The following is a 17285-nucleotide window of genomic DNA, read 5'->3' as shown; positions in this document are numbered from 1 at the left end:
CGTATTGTGTACCTTATTTGGTTGTTGCAATCCAAGATGACTCATTATCTGACGGAGACACTTTATAACTTCCGAGATCTCTTCTTTCTTCTCAGGAAGTGCAGAATTACCAAAGGTTACTTGATTTCGGATGCTGTTTCCTAAATTTTTAATGAAAACGTGAGCATCTTCTACAGATCTAGTTGTGAAATCTCCATTACTTGCTATGTCGAAAGAGTGTTGTAACTCTGGAGTTATACCGCGATAGAAGATACCCAGCAGGTATTCTTCGGTATATCCATGGTGTGGACAATCTCTTTGGTATTCCCTAAATCTTTCCCAAGTTTCTAAAAGATCTTCATCTTCTTTTTGTTTATAAGTTCTTATCTTTTTCCTTAAGAGATTTGAACGATTTCTAGTATAAAAACGATTTAGGAAAGCAGTACTACACGCTGCCCACGTTTTTAGTGAAGCAGGTAGCAAAGATTTTAGCCATTTGCTGGCCTTATCTCTAAGAGAGAATGGGAAAAGACTACACTTGTGGTAATCCCCATTTTCTGTAATGGTTGCACATAATTCTTCGAAAGTCTTGATATGGTCTATCGGGTTTTCGAATGAATAACCAGAGAATTGATTTTGTTGAACTAAATGGATATGGGTGATAGCAGGAATTTTTCAATCCTTGATCAATTCCTCAACTACTCATGTCATTGTAGCACTTGAGGTATCAATCTAAATGGAGAGATTCTAGACACTAGAACTATGAGGAACTATCTTAATTCAAGTCTAACAAGCAGATGAGTTGGTAACAAGGTGATCTAAAACATAAAACAAACAAAAACAAGCAGTAATTTAAGAACAAGCAACAAGACAACAAAACAAAGACTCAGATTCAAAACAAAGAGAAAGCTAAACCTCTAGATGTGATCATTGATTAGGGTGCTTTAGAGATTTATTCATGATGCTAAGAACAATAATGCAATGCAAGTTACTCTTTAGTCTAGACTTCAAAAGCAGATTAATTCATTCCCATGACAATAATCTCTTTGTAAATCACTTAATCAAGATTAATTCACCTTAAGTAAGATCAAGCAATCAACAAGCGTAAAGTATCAAGTCTAATAATGACCAAACGGTTTCTATTTCAAAGAGACCGAATCTTACACAGAAAGCAGCAACAAGCAATCACATGATCTCAAAACCAATTAACTTAGAACTCAAATCTAGACTAATCCTCTCATGAAGGCATTAATCTCTACACTAATCCACTTTCAAACCAAATCATCATTTGTGAAATATGAATCAGTGAGCATTAAGAAACAGTTCTAATATGTCATTTATGCATTTAACAAATCATTCCCATGATGAAAAAGGCATAAACCCTTAGCTTAGCTCATTCAGACATTTCATCAAACACCTTGTGGGTGGAGAAATGACTAAGGTCTAGATCAGAGTGATGTGCAAAGATCTAGCATTAAGAGCAGCTAACTAAGGAAAGGAGATGAGAATCTAGAACCTAAACATCATAAACCGATCATCTAATCACCATAATCTACACACCTAGAAGCTTAAAAGATAACTACTCACTAATCATGATTAACACACCATTTCCTTTGCAAGAGGTGGTGTTAATCATGATTAGAAGCAGAGATGAGATGATTAGATGATAAGAAACAGCTTTAAGATGATTAAATCTGCTAGATATCTCTTGATCAAACTCGTTTTTACACTAAGAAGCAGAGAGAAAACAAAAAGAAAACAGATTAGAAGATAAGGTAAAAGCATCACTAGGGTTTTAGTCTCTAAAAACTATTTATATAAAAGGGTGTGGGCCGGGTCAGCCCAGGAAAAACTGGGTACTGACCCGCCCTTTCTGGGTTGCTGGAGCCACCCCTCGCCATCTGAAGAAGTCTCACACCGAGGGCCATACACCAGGGGGTCATGTGCTGGGTTGAAACTTTGATGAACACTTGAAGAACATGCATGAGACTTGGCCTTTGATCCGGTTAAAGCTTTGAAACGTGAAGAGGGTTTGTTTGTGATCTGGGTTGGAGAGATGAGGACCTCGGCATAACATGCCGAGGGGCTTGGTACCCGAGGTTTGTGTAACATAGGAGCTCGGCATAACATGCTGAAGGGTTCACGCCAAGGTCTGCTTCAACACTTAGTCGTTTTGTGATCATTTTGGTGATCAAGGGAGCCTTGGTGTTGAAAGACCGAAGTCCTACCTCGAGGTATAGTCCCAAGGCTTCGTAAACATGCCTCCTCGGCATACATGCCGAGGTATTCACGCCGGAGTAGGACACAAAACTTAGCTTACAGTCGCATCTCTTAAAACCCGAATTGACCAGCTTCTCTTCTGTTCAGTGTAACTTTCAGCTCATAACTCTAAATGACCTAAAACGAGTTCCATGAGAAATATAACTCATTCAGCTCAATCTTTGGTGAAGAAACTATCGGCGCTTGGGAAGTGGAAGGCTTCCTGGAGGGCTCATCTCCGCAGTGCATTTACACGATCAGAGAGAGGCGTCTAGACATGTGTCCATTCCGGAAACGTTAACTTCTTGCTCATAGATCCGAATTGAATGATCTCGGACGTTCTGGAACGAGGACTAAAATATCTCTGATTCTTATGAAGGCATCGTAAACCGAATCGGCCTGGAAGTGCGGCGTCCTTTGCATTCTTCGGAACTCATCGGGTCGGCCCAAGACGGCAGCGAGACAGGGGTTTCTTCCGACGAGCTCAACTTTCTGCTCACGCGTCCGAATTCCATTATTGCACTTGCTATGGAACCATGATCAAATCTTTTCCAACTTTGATGAAGCCTCCGACGACTGAATCGGACCGGAAGGTTCCCCGGACAGGCGATCATTCAGGAGTATCGGATTGCTCCGGAATGGATGCGAGAGAGGTCTGTCTTCCGATTACCATATCTTTCAGCTCCGTGGTCCAAATGCTTTTATTCTAACTTTTCTTAACTCTTGACTCAGTTGTCTCCAACTTTTATGAAGACTCCGACAACTGAATCGGCCGGCAAGATCTTCCGGTGACCGCGATTTCAGAAATGTATCTGCACCCGGGATTTTTGGCCGAGAGACTTGAGCGCGGTACGCGTTTTTGGCCGAGAAAGCTACCCGCGGGAAGGATTTTGGCCGAGGATCTTCGACCTTCAGTACAGCATTTTGCCGAGAAACCCAAAATTGCTCCTTTTCACCATTTTTGATCATTCCAACTCCATTTCTTCATCTGAATCACATCCTCCACTCCAAATTGGCTCCAAAAGCACCTGTTTAACACTCCAAAACATGCAAAACTCTTTTGGACCTAATGTAATCTCCTACGTCCTAAAACAATGCTTAAAGACCTAAAATGCATGAGATAAGACATGATTTGGACTAAAATATGTACACTAAATGATGCAATTTATGAATATATCAACTCCCCCACACTTATCCTTTGCTTGTCCTCAAGCAAAAAGAACAAATGAGAGAGAGAGAGGTTGAATGCATTGGGAGTTCATATTTCCTTTTAGAGAGAAGTGATCACAATGAGAATTCAAGTTCATACTCAATTATGCAATGCAAAGCCATACTCAGATATATATCAACTCAACAAGGAATCTCCACAAGTTCTCCTCTCTCTCAACTCTTTCACATTCATTAAGCTTTTATCAGGTGAATCAAATGATGCAATGTTTAAACAAGCTGGCTTGGCTAGGGAGATGCTATGAGATTAAAATGATCTCATCAGTGTTCAAGCGGGTTTAATGCAGCAAAAGGATCTCTCTATGAATGATCAAACTTTGGCAGAATGCTAAAGGTAAAAAGCAACCAATGCATACAAGGGCAAAGACTCATCACACCCCACACTCTACTCAAAGCTTTCTCACTTGCTCACTCTCCCAAGAACCTCACTTTTCACACTCATTCTCCTCTTCACTAGGGGACTTACTTTTCATTTTCACTCTCAAGTCTTGGAGTTCAAACTTTACATAGCTCTTTTTCTTTTGCAACCTCTAGCCTCTTTTTTTCTTTCTTTTCAAAACATTTGAGCTCTTTGGCTTCTTTTCTTTTTCTTTTACTTAGGTGCTAGACTCTTTCTTTTCAAGACACCAGAGCTCACTTTCTTTAACTCAAAACTTCAAGACTCGTTTCCTTTTCTTTTATTCCCCTAGCTATTTCCACTTTCTCTTTTCCACTCATCTCACCTTTTTCCACTCACCAACAAATCGTTTCCCCCACACTTATTCCTTGCCAACACTCTCAGTTCCTTGATGTTGGAACTCAGCACTCAATGAGACCTGCCCTTGTCGCTCTAAACCTAACACTTTCTGCTAAGTTTGATCCAAGGTGGCCTTTCAATTCACACACAAACATTGGCTTGAAAGAAGGATGGGTTCAAGGTGAGGGAACTGATCCATGATGTGGATTCAGCTACTTGAGCTAAGGAAAAAGGGCGGTAAAAACAATAGTTCTAGCTCAAGTATGTATGTCGGTATCCACAAGCTTATTCAAACAATGCATCACAAGATATTTTCAAGTCAAGTTCAAGGTTCTCACTTAATTAGAGTTGAGTTCAATTCAAACTTGCTTCTTAGATTTAAATCGTTTCAGACTTTGCAAGCACAGAAAAAGATTCACAAGCATATTCAGTTCAAGTTCTCAAAGTGATGTACTCTCTAGAAAACCTATCATTACTCCCAGCAAGATGCAACCTATATGATGCAACTAGACTTGATCCTAAAAATGTGAATGCAACTAGAATGAACATTTTTTTGTGAAAATTTTCTGATTAGATGCAACTACATGAGACTCAAGACTAAAGTGGAAAATAAGATCAAAGAAAACATGATTAGTAAACACTAAACTCCTCCCCCACACTTAAATAACACAGTCCTCTGTGTTATAAAAGCATAAGAGAGAAGTGAAAGGCAAAAGCAAGAAAAATGCAAAATGAAAAATTAAGAACTAGATGCATATGTACAATGAGTTTGGAGAGTTACCAGACTTGTTCATGATGGAATGGAGGCATTGGACATGGAGGAGAATGCTGGTGCTTTGAACCCTCTGCTTGGACTCAAGTCTCTCAAGCGACCCTTTTTGTTTATGTTCGTGCAGGGACCCCTTGGTGTAACAATCCCGAGGTAGTGATGCCGAGGGTGCCTGTTTTCTGGGCTTGTTGCAAGGGCACCTTGGCATGAACTCAGATCACCTCGGCTTGTACTCTCCCGAGGCATCTATCAGCACTTAGTCTCTGAAAGGATCAGCTCATGGCCTCGGTATGAGTTAGGGCGAGGTGTCTGCCTGAGGTTTTCACATACCACACACCTCGGCATAGGCTATACCGAGGCTTTGACACCAAGGCCATGTTAACTGCTCCTTTGAATCACGAGGCCGCCTGCTTTGAACTCTCTTCTGCACCTGTTCCTTTAAGCTACACAGCTAGAACACTTCTAGAACCTGAGATCACTTAGCAAACCCATCAAAACATTCTAAAAACACTAAAGAAAAGATTAAAAAGACTATATACAAGGATAAGCTTGGGGTGTCTCCCAAGAGCACTTTGTTTAAAGTCACTAAGTTTGACTTTGTAAAACCTTTCTTAGTGAGGGAGAGGAGGAGCTTTGATGCTCCTTGTCATGTCCATGAATTCAAGCATGAGGTCCTTGTTCATCAGCTCTTGGACACCACCAGATCCCTTGTCTATGAGTTCTTGTGTGAGGATAGCTCTGACTTTGGCAAATGGTCTTGATCTCACATTGCCTTTAACTTTGTATTCCACAGCTCCACCATCAAACTTCCATGGAGTGAGAGCTAAGACTTGAGAAGAAGAAGACCCAAGAGTGAATGGTTTAATGCTTGTTGGGCGCTTGTCTTGGGACTCTGAACCATTGCTTTTGTTGCTGCTGATCTCTTTCTCACCTGGTGTAGGAGGTGGAGATTCCAAGCAATCCTCATCATCACTAAAGAACTTCTCACCATCAATGAACTCAAGATCAAGCTCTCTTTGGTGTTCTTTCTTTTTCTCACAAGCAGCAAACGGCTGATCCTTCTCTTTCATTCCACAAGTCCCCACATACGTCATCTCAAAGTTTTGAAACTCATCACAGAGACTTACAGACACATAAGCTGGCGGTTCAATAGCTTTTTCTTCTTTCTGAAGCTGTTGTTCGGCCTTTTCTTCAGCAGCAATCTGAACTTTTTCTCTAGAAGCTCCATGGACGTCTTTTATAGCTAAAACTTCAGTTCCAAGGGTCACCTCTCCACTGAGTTGCTCAATGTTCTCATTGTCTTGTGAAGAAAGACCTCTAAGAGCAATGTCTTCTTGTGGACTAAAGAGTACACGTTCTATCTCCTTTACAGCAGCTTCATGATCTTTGCTTTCCATGTGATTCACATGAGAGGTTAAAATCGCTATTTTGTTGTGGAGATCATTGTATGAACGCTTTACTCTTGTTGTGAGCTCATCTTGTCCCTTCAGAAGTTGTTGGAACATGCTGTTAAGCTCCATTTCTTGAGTCTTTAAAGCAGCTTGCTATTGTGGAACAGACTCTTGCTGAAAACGAAGCTCCACCTCAGTTTTACCATCTTGAAAATATTCAGTATCAAGCTCTTTGTATCTTTCATTGCTCTTGGCCAAATTCTCAACAAGTAACTCTCCTTGTTCTATGGTAAGAGTCGCAAAACGCCCTTTGCTAGCTGCATCCAATGTCCATTTATGCTCTCTATCAACTCCCCAATAGAAGATACTAAGGATAGCTTCTTGTTGGAACCCATGATGGGGACAATCTCTAGTGTAGCCTTTAAGTCTCTCCCATGCTTCATCAAAGGTCTCATGGATTCTTTGTTTGAAGCCCAAGATGTCTTTCCTAGCTTGGATAGTCCTTTGTATGGGATAAAACCTTTGGAGGAAGATCATCTTGCAATCATACCAAGAATTTACCAAGTGGGATGGTAATGCTCTCTCCCATTTGCTTGCCTTTTCTCCAAGTGAAAATGGAAACAAGATGAGCTTGATACTGTCTTGGGGCACTCCTCCAGTCCTAAATGTGTCACACAACCTCTCAAAGCAGTCCAAATGATCATATGGATTCTCCATACCAGACCCCAAGAACTTAGTTTCTTGAATCAACCTAACCAAGCTTGCTTTGATCTCATAGGCCGCAGCTTCAATTGGAGGAGGGTGGATGCCATACCTCTTTCCATGACTACAAGGAGTGTCACAGCTTCCAACTGTTGGCGTTTTCTTTGGAGCTTGGGTCAGTGCTGGAGGTAGTGCTTGAAGTTGTGGCTGTTGTTGCGGTTTTGGGACTGGAATAATGCTCTTGTGGACGTCCATCTCCAACAGCTCAATAGAACGTGTCTTTCCATTTCTCTTCTTGTGAATTTGGTACCTTTCAAAGCTCAAGAGAATCAAGGAAGACAAGTTAGTAACAATGAAAAAGAGAAAATTCACCATCTCAAAGAGATGCATGCTCTTAGTGATATACATTAACATGGTGAAAATAAAAGCTTAGTAAAACAAAAGAAAACAATGACTTGATCTCAAGAAGATCCAAAGTTCGAATGCTAGAATGAACTCTCCAATTGGCAACGGCGCCAAATTGATAGCAGGAATTTTTCAATCCTTGATCAATTCCTCAACTACTCATGTCATTGTAGCACTTGAGGTATCAATCCAAATGGAGAGATTCTAGACACTAGAACTATGAGGAACTATCTTAATTCAAGTCTAACAAGCAGATGAGTTGGTAACAAGGTGATCTAAAACATAAAACAAACAAAAACAAGCAGTAATTTAAAAACAAGCAACAAGACAACAAAACAAAGACTCAGATTCAAAACAAAGAGAAAGCTAAACCTCTAGATGTGATCATTGATTAGGGTGCTTTAGAGATTTATTCATGATGCTAAGAACAATAATGCAATGCAAGTTACTCTTTAGTCTAGACTTCAAAAGCAGATTAATTCATTCCCATGACAATAATCTCTTTGTAAATCACTTAATCAAGATTAATTCACCTTAAGTAAGATCAAGCAATTAACAAGCATAAAGTATCAAGTCTAATAATGACCAAACGGTTTCTATTTCAAAGAGACCGAATCTTACACAGAAAGCAGCAACAAGCAATCACATGATCTCAAAACCAATTAACTTAGAACTCAAATCTAGACTAATCCTCTCATGAAGGCATTAATCTCTACACTAATCCACTTTCAAACCAAATCATCATTTGTGAAATATGAATCAGTGAGCATTAAGAAGCAGTTCTAATATGTCATTCATGCATTTAACAAATCATTCCCATGATGAAAAAGGCATAAACCCTTAGCTTAGCTCATTCAGACATTTCATCAAACACCTTGTGGGTGGAGAAATGACTAAGGTCTAGATCAGAGTGATGTGCAAAGATCTAGCATTAAGAGCAGCTAACTAAGGAAAGGAGATGAGAATCTAGAACCTAAACATCATAAACCGATCATCTAATCACCCTAATCTACACACCTAGAAGCTTAAAAGATAACTACTCATTAATCATGATTAACACACCATTTCCTTTGCAAGAGGTGGTGTTAATCATGATTAGTAGCAGAGATGAGATGATTAGATGATAAGAAACAGCTTTAAGATGATTAATTCTGCTAGATATCTCTTGATCAAACTCGTTTTTACACTAAGAAGCAGAGAGAAAACAAAAAGAAAACAGATTAGAAGATAAGGTAAAAGCATCACTAGGGTTTTAGTCTCTAAAAACTATTTATATAAAAGGGTGTGGGCCGGGTCAGCCCAGGACAAACTGGGTACTGACCCGCCCTTTCTGGGTTGCTGGAGCCACCCCTCGCCATCTGAAGAAGTCTCACACCGAGGGCCATACACCAGGGGGTCATGTGCTGGGTTGAAACTTTGATGAACACTTGAAGAACATGCATGAGACTTGGCCTTTGATCCGGTTAAAGCTTTGAAACGTAAAGAGGGTTTGGTTGTGATCTGGGTTGGAGAGATGAGGACCTCGGCATAACATGCCGAGGGGCTTGGTACCCGAGGTTTGTGTAACATAGGAGCTCGGCATAACATGCTGAAGGGTTCACGCCAAGGTCTGCTTCAACACTTAGTCGTTTTGTGATCATTTTGGTGATCAAGGGAGCCTTGGTGTTGAAAGACCGAAGTCCTACCTCGAGGTATAGTCCCAAGGCTTCGTAAACATGCCTCCTCGGCATACATGCCGAGGTATTCACGCCGAGGTAGGACACAACACTTAGCTTACAGTCGCATCTCTTAAAACCCGAATTGACCAGCTTCTCTTCTGTTCAGTGTAACTTTCAGCTCATAACTCTAAATGACCTAAAACCAGTTCCATGAGAAAGATAACTCATCCAGCTCAATCTTTTGTGAAGAAACTATCGGCGCTTGGGAAGTGGAAGGCTTCCTGGAGGGCTCATCTCCGCAGTGCATTTACACGATCAGAGAGAGGCGTCTAGACATGTGTCCATTCCGGAAACGTTAACTTCTTGCTCATAGATCCGACTTGAATGATATCGGACGTTCTGGAACGACGACTAAAATATCTCTGATTCTCATGAAGGCCTCGTAAACCGAATCGGCCTGGAAGTGCGCCGTCCTTTGCATTTTTCGGAGCTCATCGGGTCGGCCCAAGACGGCAGCGAGACAGGGGTTTCTTCCGACGAGCTCAACTTTCTGCTCACGCGTCCGAATTCCATTATTGCACTTGCTATGGAACCATGATCCAATCTTCTCTAACTTTGATGAAGCCTCCGACAACTGAATCGGACCGGAAGGTTCCACGGACAGGCGATCATTCAGGAGTATCGGATTGCTCCGGAATGGATGCGAGAGAGGTCTGTCTTCCGATTACCATATCTTTTAGCTCCGTGGTCCAAATGCTTTTATTCCAACTGTTCTGAACTCTTGACTCAGTTTTCTCCAACTGTTATGAAGACTCCGACAGCTGAATCGGCCGGCAAGATCTTCCGGTGACGCGATTTCAGAAATGTATCTGCACCCAGGATTTTTGGCCGAGAGACTTGAGCGCGGTCCGTGTTTTTGGCCGAGAAAGCTACCCGCGGGAAGGATTTTGGCCGAGGATCTTCGACCTTCAGTACAGCATTTTGCCGAGAAACCCAAAATTGCTCCTTTTCACCATTTTTGATCATTCCAACTCCATTTCTTCATCTGAATCACATCCTCCACTCCAAATTGGCTCCAAAAGCACCTGTTTAACACTCCAAAACATGCAAAACTCTCTTGGACCTAATGTAATCTCCTAAGTCCTAAAACAATGCTTAAAGACCTAAAATGCATGAGATAAGACATGATTTGGACTAAAATATGTACACTAAATGATGCAATTTATGAATATATCAATGGGGTACCTTAATCTCTGTTTTGCCATCCTCCGGTTAGGCTGGTTGAATAGCTCTTCGATCTCCCATGAACTTTTCGAGTGAATCGAAACTTCCAATCAGTTCTTCATCATCTTTGTGTTTGACCGATCCGATCAGCTCATTGTCATCATAGATCGGTTCTTCAAACTCATCATCAGTCAGGTCATCATCGCTTGGATCACCATCCATACGATTTGGTGGATCACCAAGAGTCCCGGGAACATGTTCCCGGTCTCTCATCTCAGAGAAACCTGAAAAATTCAAAAGAAAAAGTAAAAATAAACAAGTGTTCTAATGGATTTAAGCTGGAAAACACAAGACCAGGCCGCACAAAATAAACAAGTGTTCTGCCAAAGTTTGGTCATTCATAGAGAGATCCTTTTGCAGCATTGAACCCACTCAGGCATTGATGAGATCATTTTAGTCTCATAACCTCACCCTAGCCAAACTATGATTGTTTAAACAATGCATCATTTGATCCACTTGGTTAAAAGCTTAATGAATGTGACAGAGTTGAGAGAGAGAAGAACTTGTGGAGATTCCTTGTTGAGTTGATATACATCTGAGTATGGCTTTGCATTGCATAATTGAGCATGAACTTGAATTCTCATTGTGATCACTTCTCTCAAAAAGGAAATTTGAACTCCCATGCATTCAACTTCTTGCTCTCATTTGTTCTTGTTTGCTTGAGGACAAGCAAAGGACTAGTGTGGGGGAGTTAATATGTTCATAATTTGCATCATTTAGGTTGCATAATTCATTTTAAACCATGTTTTATTCCATGCATTTTAGGTCCTTAGGGTTTGTTTTAGAACTTAGGAGATGCATTAGGTCCCAATGAGTCTTTGCATGTTTTGAGTGTTTATCAGGTGTATTTGGAGCTGAAAAGATGAATCCAGGAGGTGGAATGGTGATCAAAGCTTGAAAAGTGGTAAAATTGGGTTTAAGGAGGTTCTCGGCCATTCACGCTGACCAGGAAGGTAGCACGCCCGACCCGGAGTGAATTGAGAGTGTATGTGCGACTTGGTCTTCATGCTTCCCAGGTAGCACACCTAAGCCGCAGCTTTTGTCACTTGAACTCCTCGGCCACTCTTCTTATGCTGCGACCTGGGCTCCTTTTTCCTAGCTAGCACGCCTAACCCGGAGTGATTTGCGAGTCTTCATGCGGCCTGGACTCCCTCTCTTTTTACCCGCACACCAGCTAGCACAACCTAGGACTTAGACGTTTTGGACTCCTGTTTGGTGCGGCCTAGTCTTCGTGCTTCCAGGTAGCACGAACACCTCGGAGTGAAATGCGAGTGATCGTGCGACTTAGCTTCCTTGGGTTTCAGGCCGCAGCACCAGGTAGCAGAGTCTGGGACTTAGGTTACCTCGGTCATCTGATAGACAGGACTTTTTAAGGTCTCAGGACTATCAATCCCCTTGAGACCTAATGCATCTCCTAAGTTCATAACTCTAAATGACCTAAAACCAGTTCCATAAGAAAGATAACTCATCCAGCTCAATCTTTTGTGAAGAAACTATCGGCGCTTGGGAAGTGGAAGGCTTCCTGGAGGGCTCATCTCCGCAGTGCATTTACACGATCAGAGAGAGGCGTCTAGACATGTGTCCATTCCGGAAACGTTAACTTCTTGCTCATAGATCCGAATTGAATGATATCGGACGTTCTGGAACGAGGACTAAAATATCTCTGATTCTCATGAAGGCCTCGTAAACCGAATCGGCCTGGAAGTGTGCCGTCCTTGGCATTCTTCGGAGCTCATCGGGTCGGCCCAAGACGGCAGCGAGACAGGGGTTTCTTCCGACGAGCTCAACTTTCTGCTCACGCGTCCGAATTCCATTATTGCACTTGCTATGGAACCATGATCCAATCTTCTCTAACTTTGATGAAGCCTCCGACAACTGAATCGGACCGGAAGGTTCCCCGGACAGGCGATCATTCAGGAGTATCGGATTGCTCCGGAATGGATGCGAGAGAGGTCTGTCTTCCGATTACCATATCTTTTAGCTCCGTGGTCCAAATGCTTTTATTCCAACTGTTCTGAACTCTTGACTCAGTTGTCTCCAACTTTTATGAAGACTCCGACAGCTGAATCGGCCGGCAAGGTCTTCCGGTGACGCGATTTCAGAAATGTATCTGCACCCGGGATTTTTGGCCGAGAGACTTGAGCGCGGTACGTGTTTTTGGCCGAGAAAGCTACCCGCGGGAAGGATTTTGGCCGAGGATCTTCGACCTTCAGTACAGCATTTTGCCGAGAAACCCAAAATTGCTCCTTTTCACCATATTTGATCATTCCAACTCCATTTCTTCATCTGAATCACATCCTCCACTCAAAATTGGCTCCAAAAGCACCTGTTTAACACTCCAAAACATGCAAAACTCTCTTGGACCTAATGTAATCTCCTAAGTCCTAAAACAATGCTTAAAGACCTAAAATGCATGAGATAAGACATGATTTGGACTAAAATATGTACACTAAATGATGCAATTTATGAATATATCAATGGGGTACCTTAATCTCTGTTTTGCCATCCTCCGGTTAGGCTGGTTGAATAGCTCTTCGATCTCCCATGAACTTTTCGAGTGAATCGAAACTTCCAATCAGTTCTTCATCATCTTTGTGTTTGACCGATCCGATCAGCTCATTGTCATCATAGATCGGTTCTTCAAACTCATCATCAGTCAGGTCATCATCGCTTGGATCACCATCCAAACGATTTGGTGGATCACCAAGAGTCCCGGGAACATGTTCCCGGTCTCTCATCTCAGAGAAACCTGAAAAATTCAAAAGAAAAAGTAAAAATAAATAAGTGTTCTAATGGATTTAAGCTGGAAAACACAAGACCAGGCCGCACAAAATAAACAAGTGTTCTGCCAAAGTTTGGTCATTCATAGAGAGATCCTTTTGCAGCATTGAACCCACTCAGGCATTGATGAGATCATTTTAGTCTCATAACCTCACCCTAGCCAAACTATGATTGTTTAAACAATGCATCATTTGATCCACTTGGTTAAAAGCTTAATGAATGTGACAGAGTTGAGAGAGAGAAGAACTTGTGGAGATTCCTTGTTGAGTTGATATACATCTGAGTATGGCTTTGCATTGCATAATTGAGCATGAACTTGAATTCTCATTGTGATCACTTCTCTCAAAAAGGAAATGTGAACTCCCATGCATTCAACTTCTTGCTCTCATTTGTTCTTGTTTGCTTGAGGACAAGCAAAGGACTAGTGTGGGGGAGTTAATATGTTCATAATTTGCATCATTTAGGTTGCATAATTCATTCTAAACCATGTTTTATTCCATGCATTTTAGGTCCTTAGGGTTTGTTTTAGAACTTAGGAGATGCATTAGGTCCCAATGAGTCTTTGCATGTTTTGAGTGTTTATCAGGTGTATTTGGAGCTGAAAAGATGAATCCAGGAGGTGGAATGGTGATCAAAGCTTGAAAAGTGGTAAAATTGGGTTTAAGGAGGTTCTCGGCCATTCTCGCTGACCAGGAAGGTAGCACGCCCGACCCGGAGTGAATTGAGAGTGTATGTGCGACTTGGTCTTCATGCTTCCCAGGTAGCACACCTAAGCCGCAGCTTTTGTCACTTGAACTCCTCGGCCACTCTTCTTATGCTGCGACCTGGGCTCCTTTTTCCTAGCTAGCACGCCTAACCCGGAGTGATTTGCGAGTCTTCATGCGGCCTGGACTCCCTCTCTTTTTACCCGCACACCAGCTAGCACAACCTAGGACTTAGACGTTTTGGACTCCTGTTTGGTGCGGCCTAGTCTTCGTGCTTCCAGGTAGCACGAACACCTCGGAGTGAAATGCGAGTGATCGTGCGACTTAGCTTCCTTGGGTTTCAGGCCGCAGCACCAGGTAGCAGAGTCTGGGACTTAGGTTACCTCGGTCTTCTGATAGACAGGACTTTTTAAGGTCTCAGGGCTATCAATCCCCTTGAGACCTAATGCATCTCCTAAGTTCATAACTCTAAATGACCTAAAACCAGTTCCATGAGAAAGATAACTCATCCAGCTCAATCTTTTGTGAAGAAACTATCGGCGCTTGGGAAGTGGAAGGCTTCCTGGAGGGCTCATCTCCGCAGTGCATTTACACGATCAGAGAGAGGCGTCTAGACATGTGTCCATTCCGGAAACGTTAACTTCTTGCTCATAGATCCGAATTGAATGATATCGGACGTTCTGGAACGAGGACTAAAATATCTCTGATTCTCATGAAGGCCTCGTAAACCGAATCGGCCTGGAAGTGCGCCGTCCTTTGCATTCTTCGGAGCTCATCGGGTCGGCCCAAGACGGCAGCGAGACAGGGGTTTCTTCCGACGAGCTCAACTTTCTGCTCACGCGTCCGAATTTCCATTATTGCACTTGCTATGGAACCATGATCCAATCTTCTCTAACTTTGATGAAGCCTCCGACAACTGAATCGGACCGGAAGGTTCCCCGGACAGGCGATCATTCAGGAGTATCGGATTGCTCCGGAATGGATGCGAGAGAGGTCTGTCTTCCGATTACCATATCTTTTAGCTCCGTGGTCCAAATGCTTTTATTCCAACTGTTCTGAACTCTTGACTCAGTTGTCTCCAACTTTTATGAAGACTCCGACAGCTGAATCGGCCGGCAAGATCTTCCGGTGACGCGATTTCAGAAATGTATCTGCACCCGGGATTTTTGGCCGAGAGACTTGAGCGCGGTACGTGTTTTTGGCCGAGAAAGCTACCCGCGGGAAGGATTTTGGCCGAGGATCTTCGACCTTCAGTACAGCATTTTGCCGAGAAACCCAAAATTGCTCCTTTTCACCATTTTTGATCATTCCAACTCCATTTCTTCATCTGAATCACATCCTCCACTCCAAATTGGCTCCAAAAGCACCTGTTTAACACTCCAAAACATGCAAAACTCTCTTGGACCTAATGTAATCTCCTAAGTCCTAAAACAATGCTTAAAGACCTAAAATGCATGAGATAAGACATGATTTGGACTAAAATATGTACACTAAATGATGCAATTTATGAATATATCAATGGGGTACCTTAATCTCTGTTTTGCCATCCTCCGGTTAGGCTGGTTGAATAGCTCTTCGATCTCCCATGAACTTTTCGAGTGAATCGAAACTTCCAATCAGTTCTTCATCATCTTTGTGTTTGACCGATCCGATCAGCTCATTGTCATCATAGATCGGTTCTTCAAACTCATCATCAGTCAGGTCATCATCGCTTGGATCACCATCCATACGATTTGGTGGATCACCAAGAGTCCCGGGAACATGTTCCCGGTCTCTCATCTCAGAGAAACCTGAAAAATTCAAAAGAAAAAGTAAAAATAAACAAGTGTTCTAATGGATTTAAGCTGGAAAACACAAGACCAGGCCGCACAAAATAAACAAGTGTTCTGCCAAAGTTTGGTCATTCATAGAGAGATCCTTTTGCAGCATTGAACCCACTCAGGCATTGATGAGATCATTTTAGTCTCATAACCTCACCCTAGCCAAACTATGATGGTTTAAACAATGCATCATTTGATCCACTTGGTTAAAAGCTTAATGAATGTGACAGAGTTGAGAGAGAGAAGAACTTGTGGAGATTCCTTGTTGAGTTGATATACATCTGAGTATGGCTTTGCATTGCATAATTGAGCATGAACTTGAATTCTCATTGTGATCACTTCTCTCAAAAAGGAAATTTGAACTCCCATGCATTCAACTTCTTGCTCTCATTTGTTCTTGTTTGCTTGAGGACAAGCAAAGGACTAGTGTGGGGGAGTTAATATGTTCATAATTTGCATCATTTAGGTTGCATAATTCATTTTAAACCATGTTTTATTCCATGCATTTTAGGTCCTTAGGGTTTGTTTTAGAACTTAGGAGATGCATTAGGTCCCAATGAGTCTTTGCATGTTTTGAGTGTTTATCAGGTGTATTTGGAGCTGAAAAGATGAATCCAGGAGGTGGAATGGTGATCAAAGCTTGAAAAGTGGTAAAATTGGGTTTAAGGAGGTTCTCGGCCATTCTCGCTGACCAGGAAGGTAGCACGCCCGACCCGGAGTGAATTGAGAGTGTATGTGCGACTTGGTCTTCATGCTTCCCAGGTAGCACACCTAAGCCACAGCTTTTGTCACTTGAACTCCTCGGCCACTCTTCTTATGCTGCGACCTGGGCTCCTTTTTCCTAGCTAGCACGCCTAACCCGGAGTGATTTGCGAGTCTTCATGCGGCCTGGACTCCCTCTCTTTTTACCCGCACACCAGCTAGCACAACCTAGGACTTAGACGTTTTGGACTCCTGTTTGGTGCGGCCTAGTCTTCGTGCTTCCAGGTAGCACGAACACCTCGGAGTGAAATGCGAGTGATCGTGCGACTTAGCTTCCTTGGGTTTCAGGCCGCAGCACCAGGTAGCAGAGTCTGGGACTTAGGTTACCTCGGTCATCTGATAGACAGGACTTTTTAAGGTCTTAGGACTATCAATCCCCTTGAGACCTAATGCATCTCCTAAGTTCATAACTCTAAATGACCTAAAACCAGTTCCATGAGAAAGATAACTCATCCAGCTCAATCTTTTGTGAAGAAACTATCGGCGCTTGGGAAGTGGAAGGCTTCCTGGAGGGCTCATCTCCGCAGTGCATTTACACGATCAGAGAGAGGCGTCTAGACATGTGTCCATTCCGGAAACGTTAACTTCTTGCTCATAGATCCGAATTGAATGATATCGGACGTTCTGGAACGAGGACTAAAATATCTATGATTCTCATGAAGGCCTCGTAAACCGAATCGGCCTGGAAGTGCGCCGTCCTTTGCATTCTTCGGAGCTCATCGGGTCGGCCCAAGACGGCAGCGAGACAGGGTTTCTTCCGACGAGCTCAACTTTCTGCTCACGCGTCCGAATTCCATTATTGCACTTG

At 42.5% G+C, this 17285-nt stretch overlaps 2 non-coding genes across 2 annotated transcripts; both read left to right on the top strand.

Moving 5' to 3' along the window:
- The first annotated feature begins 274 nt into the window (after positions 1-274).
- LOC112089608 lies at positions 275-382 on the top strand. Its single transcript, XR_002901238.1, has one exon. It is a non-coding gene; the product is annotated as a small nucleolar RNA R71 (small nucleolar RNA).
- Positions 383-6749: 6367 nt separating this feature from the next.
- On the top strand, positions 6750-6855 carry LOC112089509. The gene has a single exon (XR_002901147.1). It is a non-coding gene; the product is annotated as a small nucleolar RNA R71 (small nucleolar RNA).
- The last annotated feature ends 10430 nt before the right edge of the window (positions 6856-17285 follow it).

The sequence above is a fragment of the Eutrema salsugineum genome, unplaced genomic scaffold (assembly GCF_000478725.1).
Source record: "Eutrema salsugineum unplaced genomic scaffold, Eutsalg1_0 scaffold_12, whole genome shotgun sequence".
Classification (NCBI taxonomy): domain Eukaryota; kingdom Viridiplantae; phylum Streptophyta; class Magnoliopsida; order Brassicales; family Brassicaceae; genus Eutrema; species Eutrema salsugineum.
This window is presented reverse-complemented; position numbering and strand designations above follow the sequence as displayed.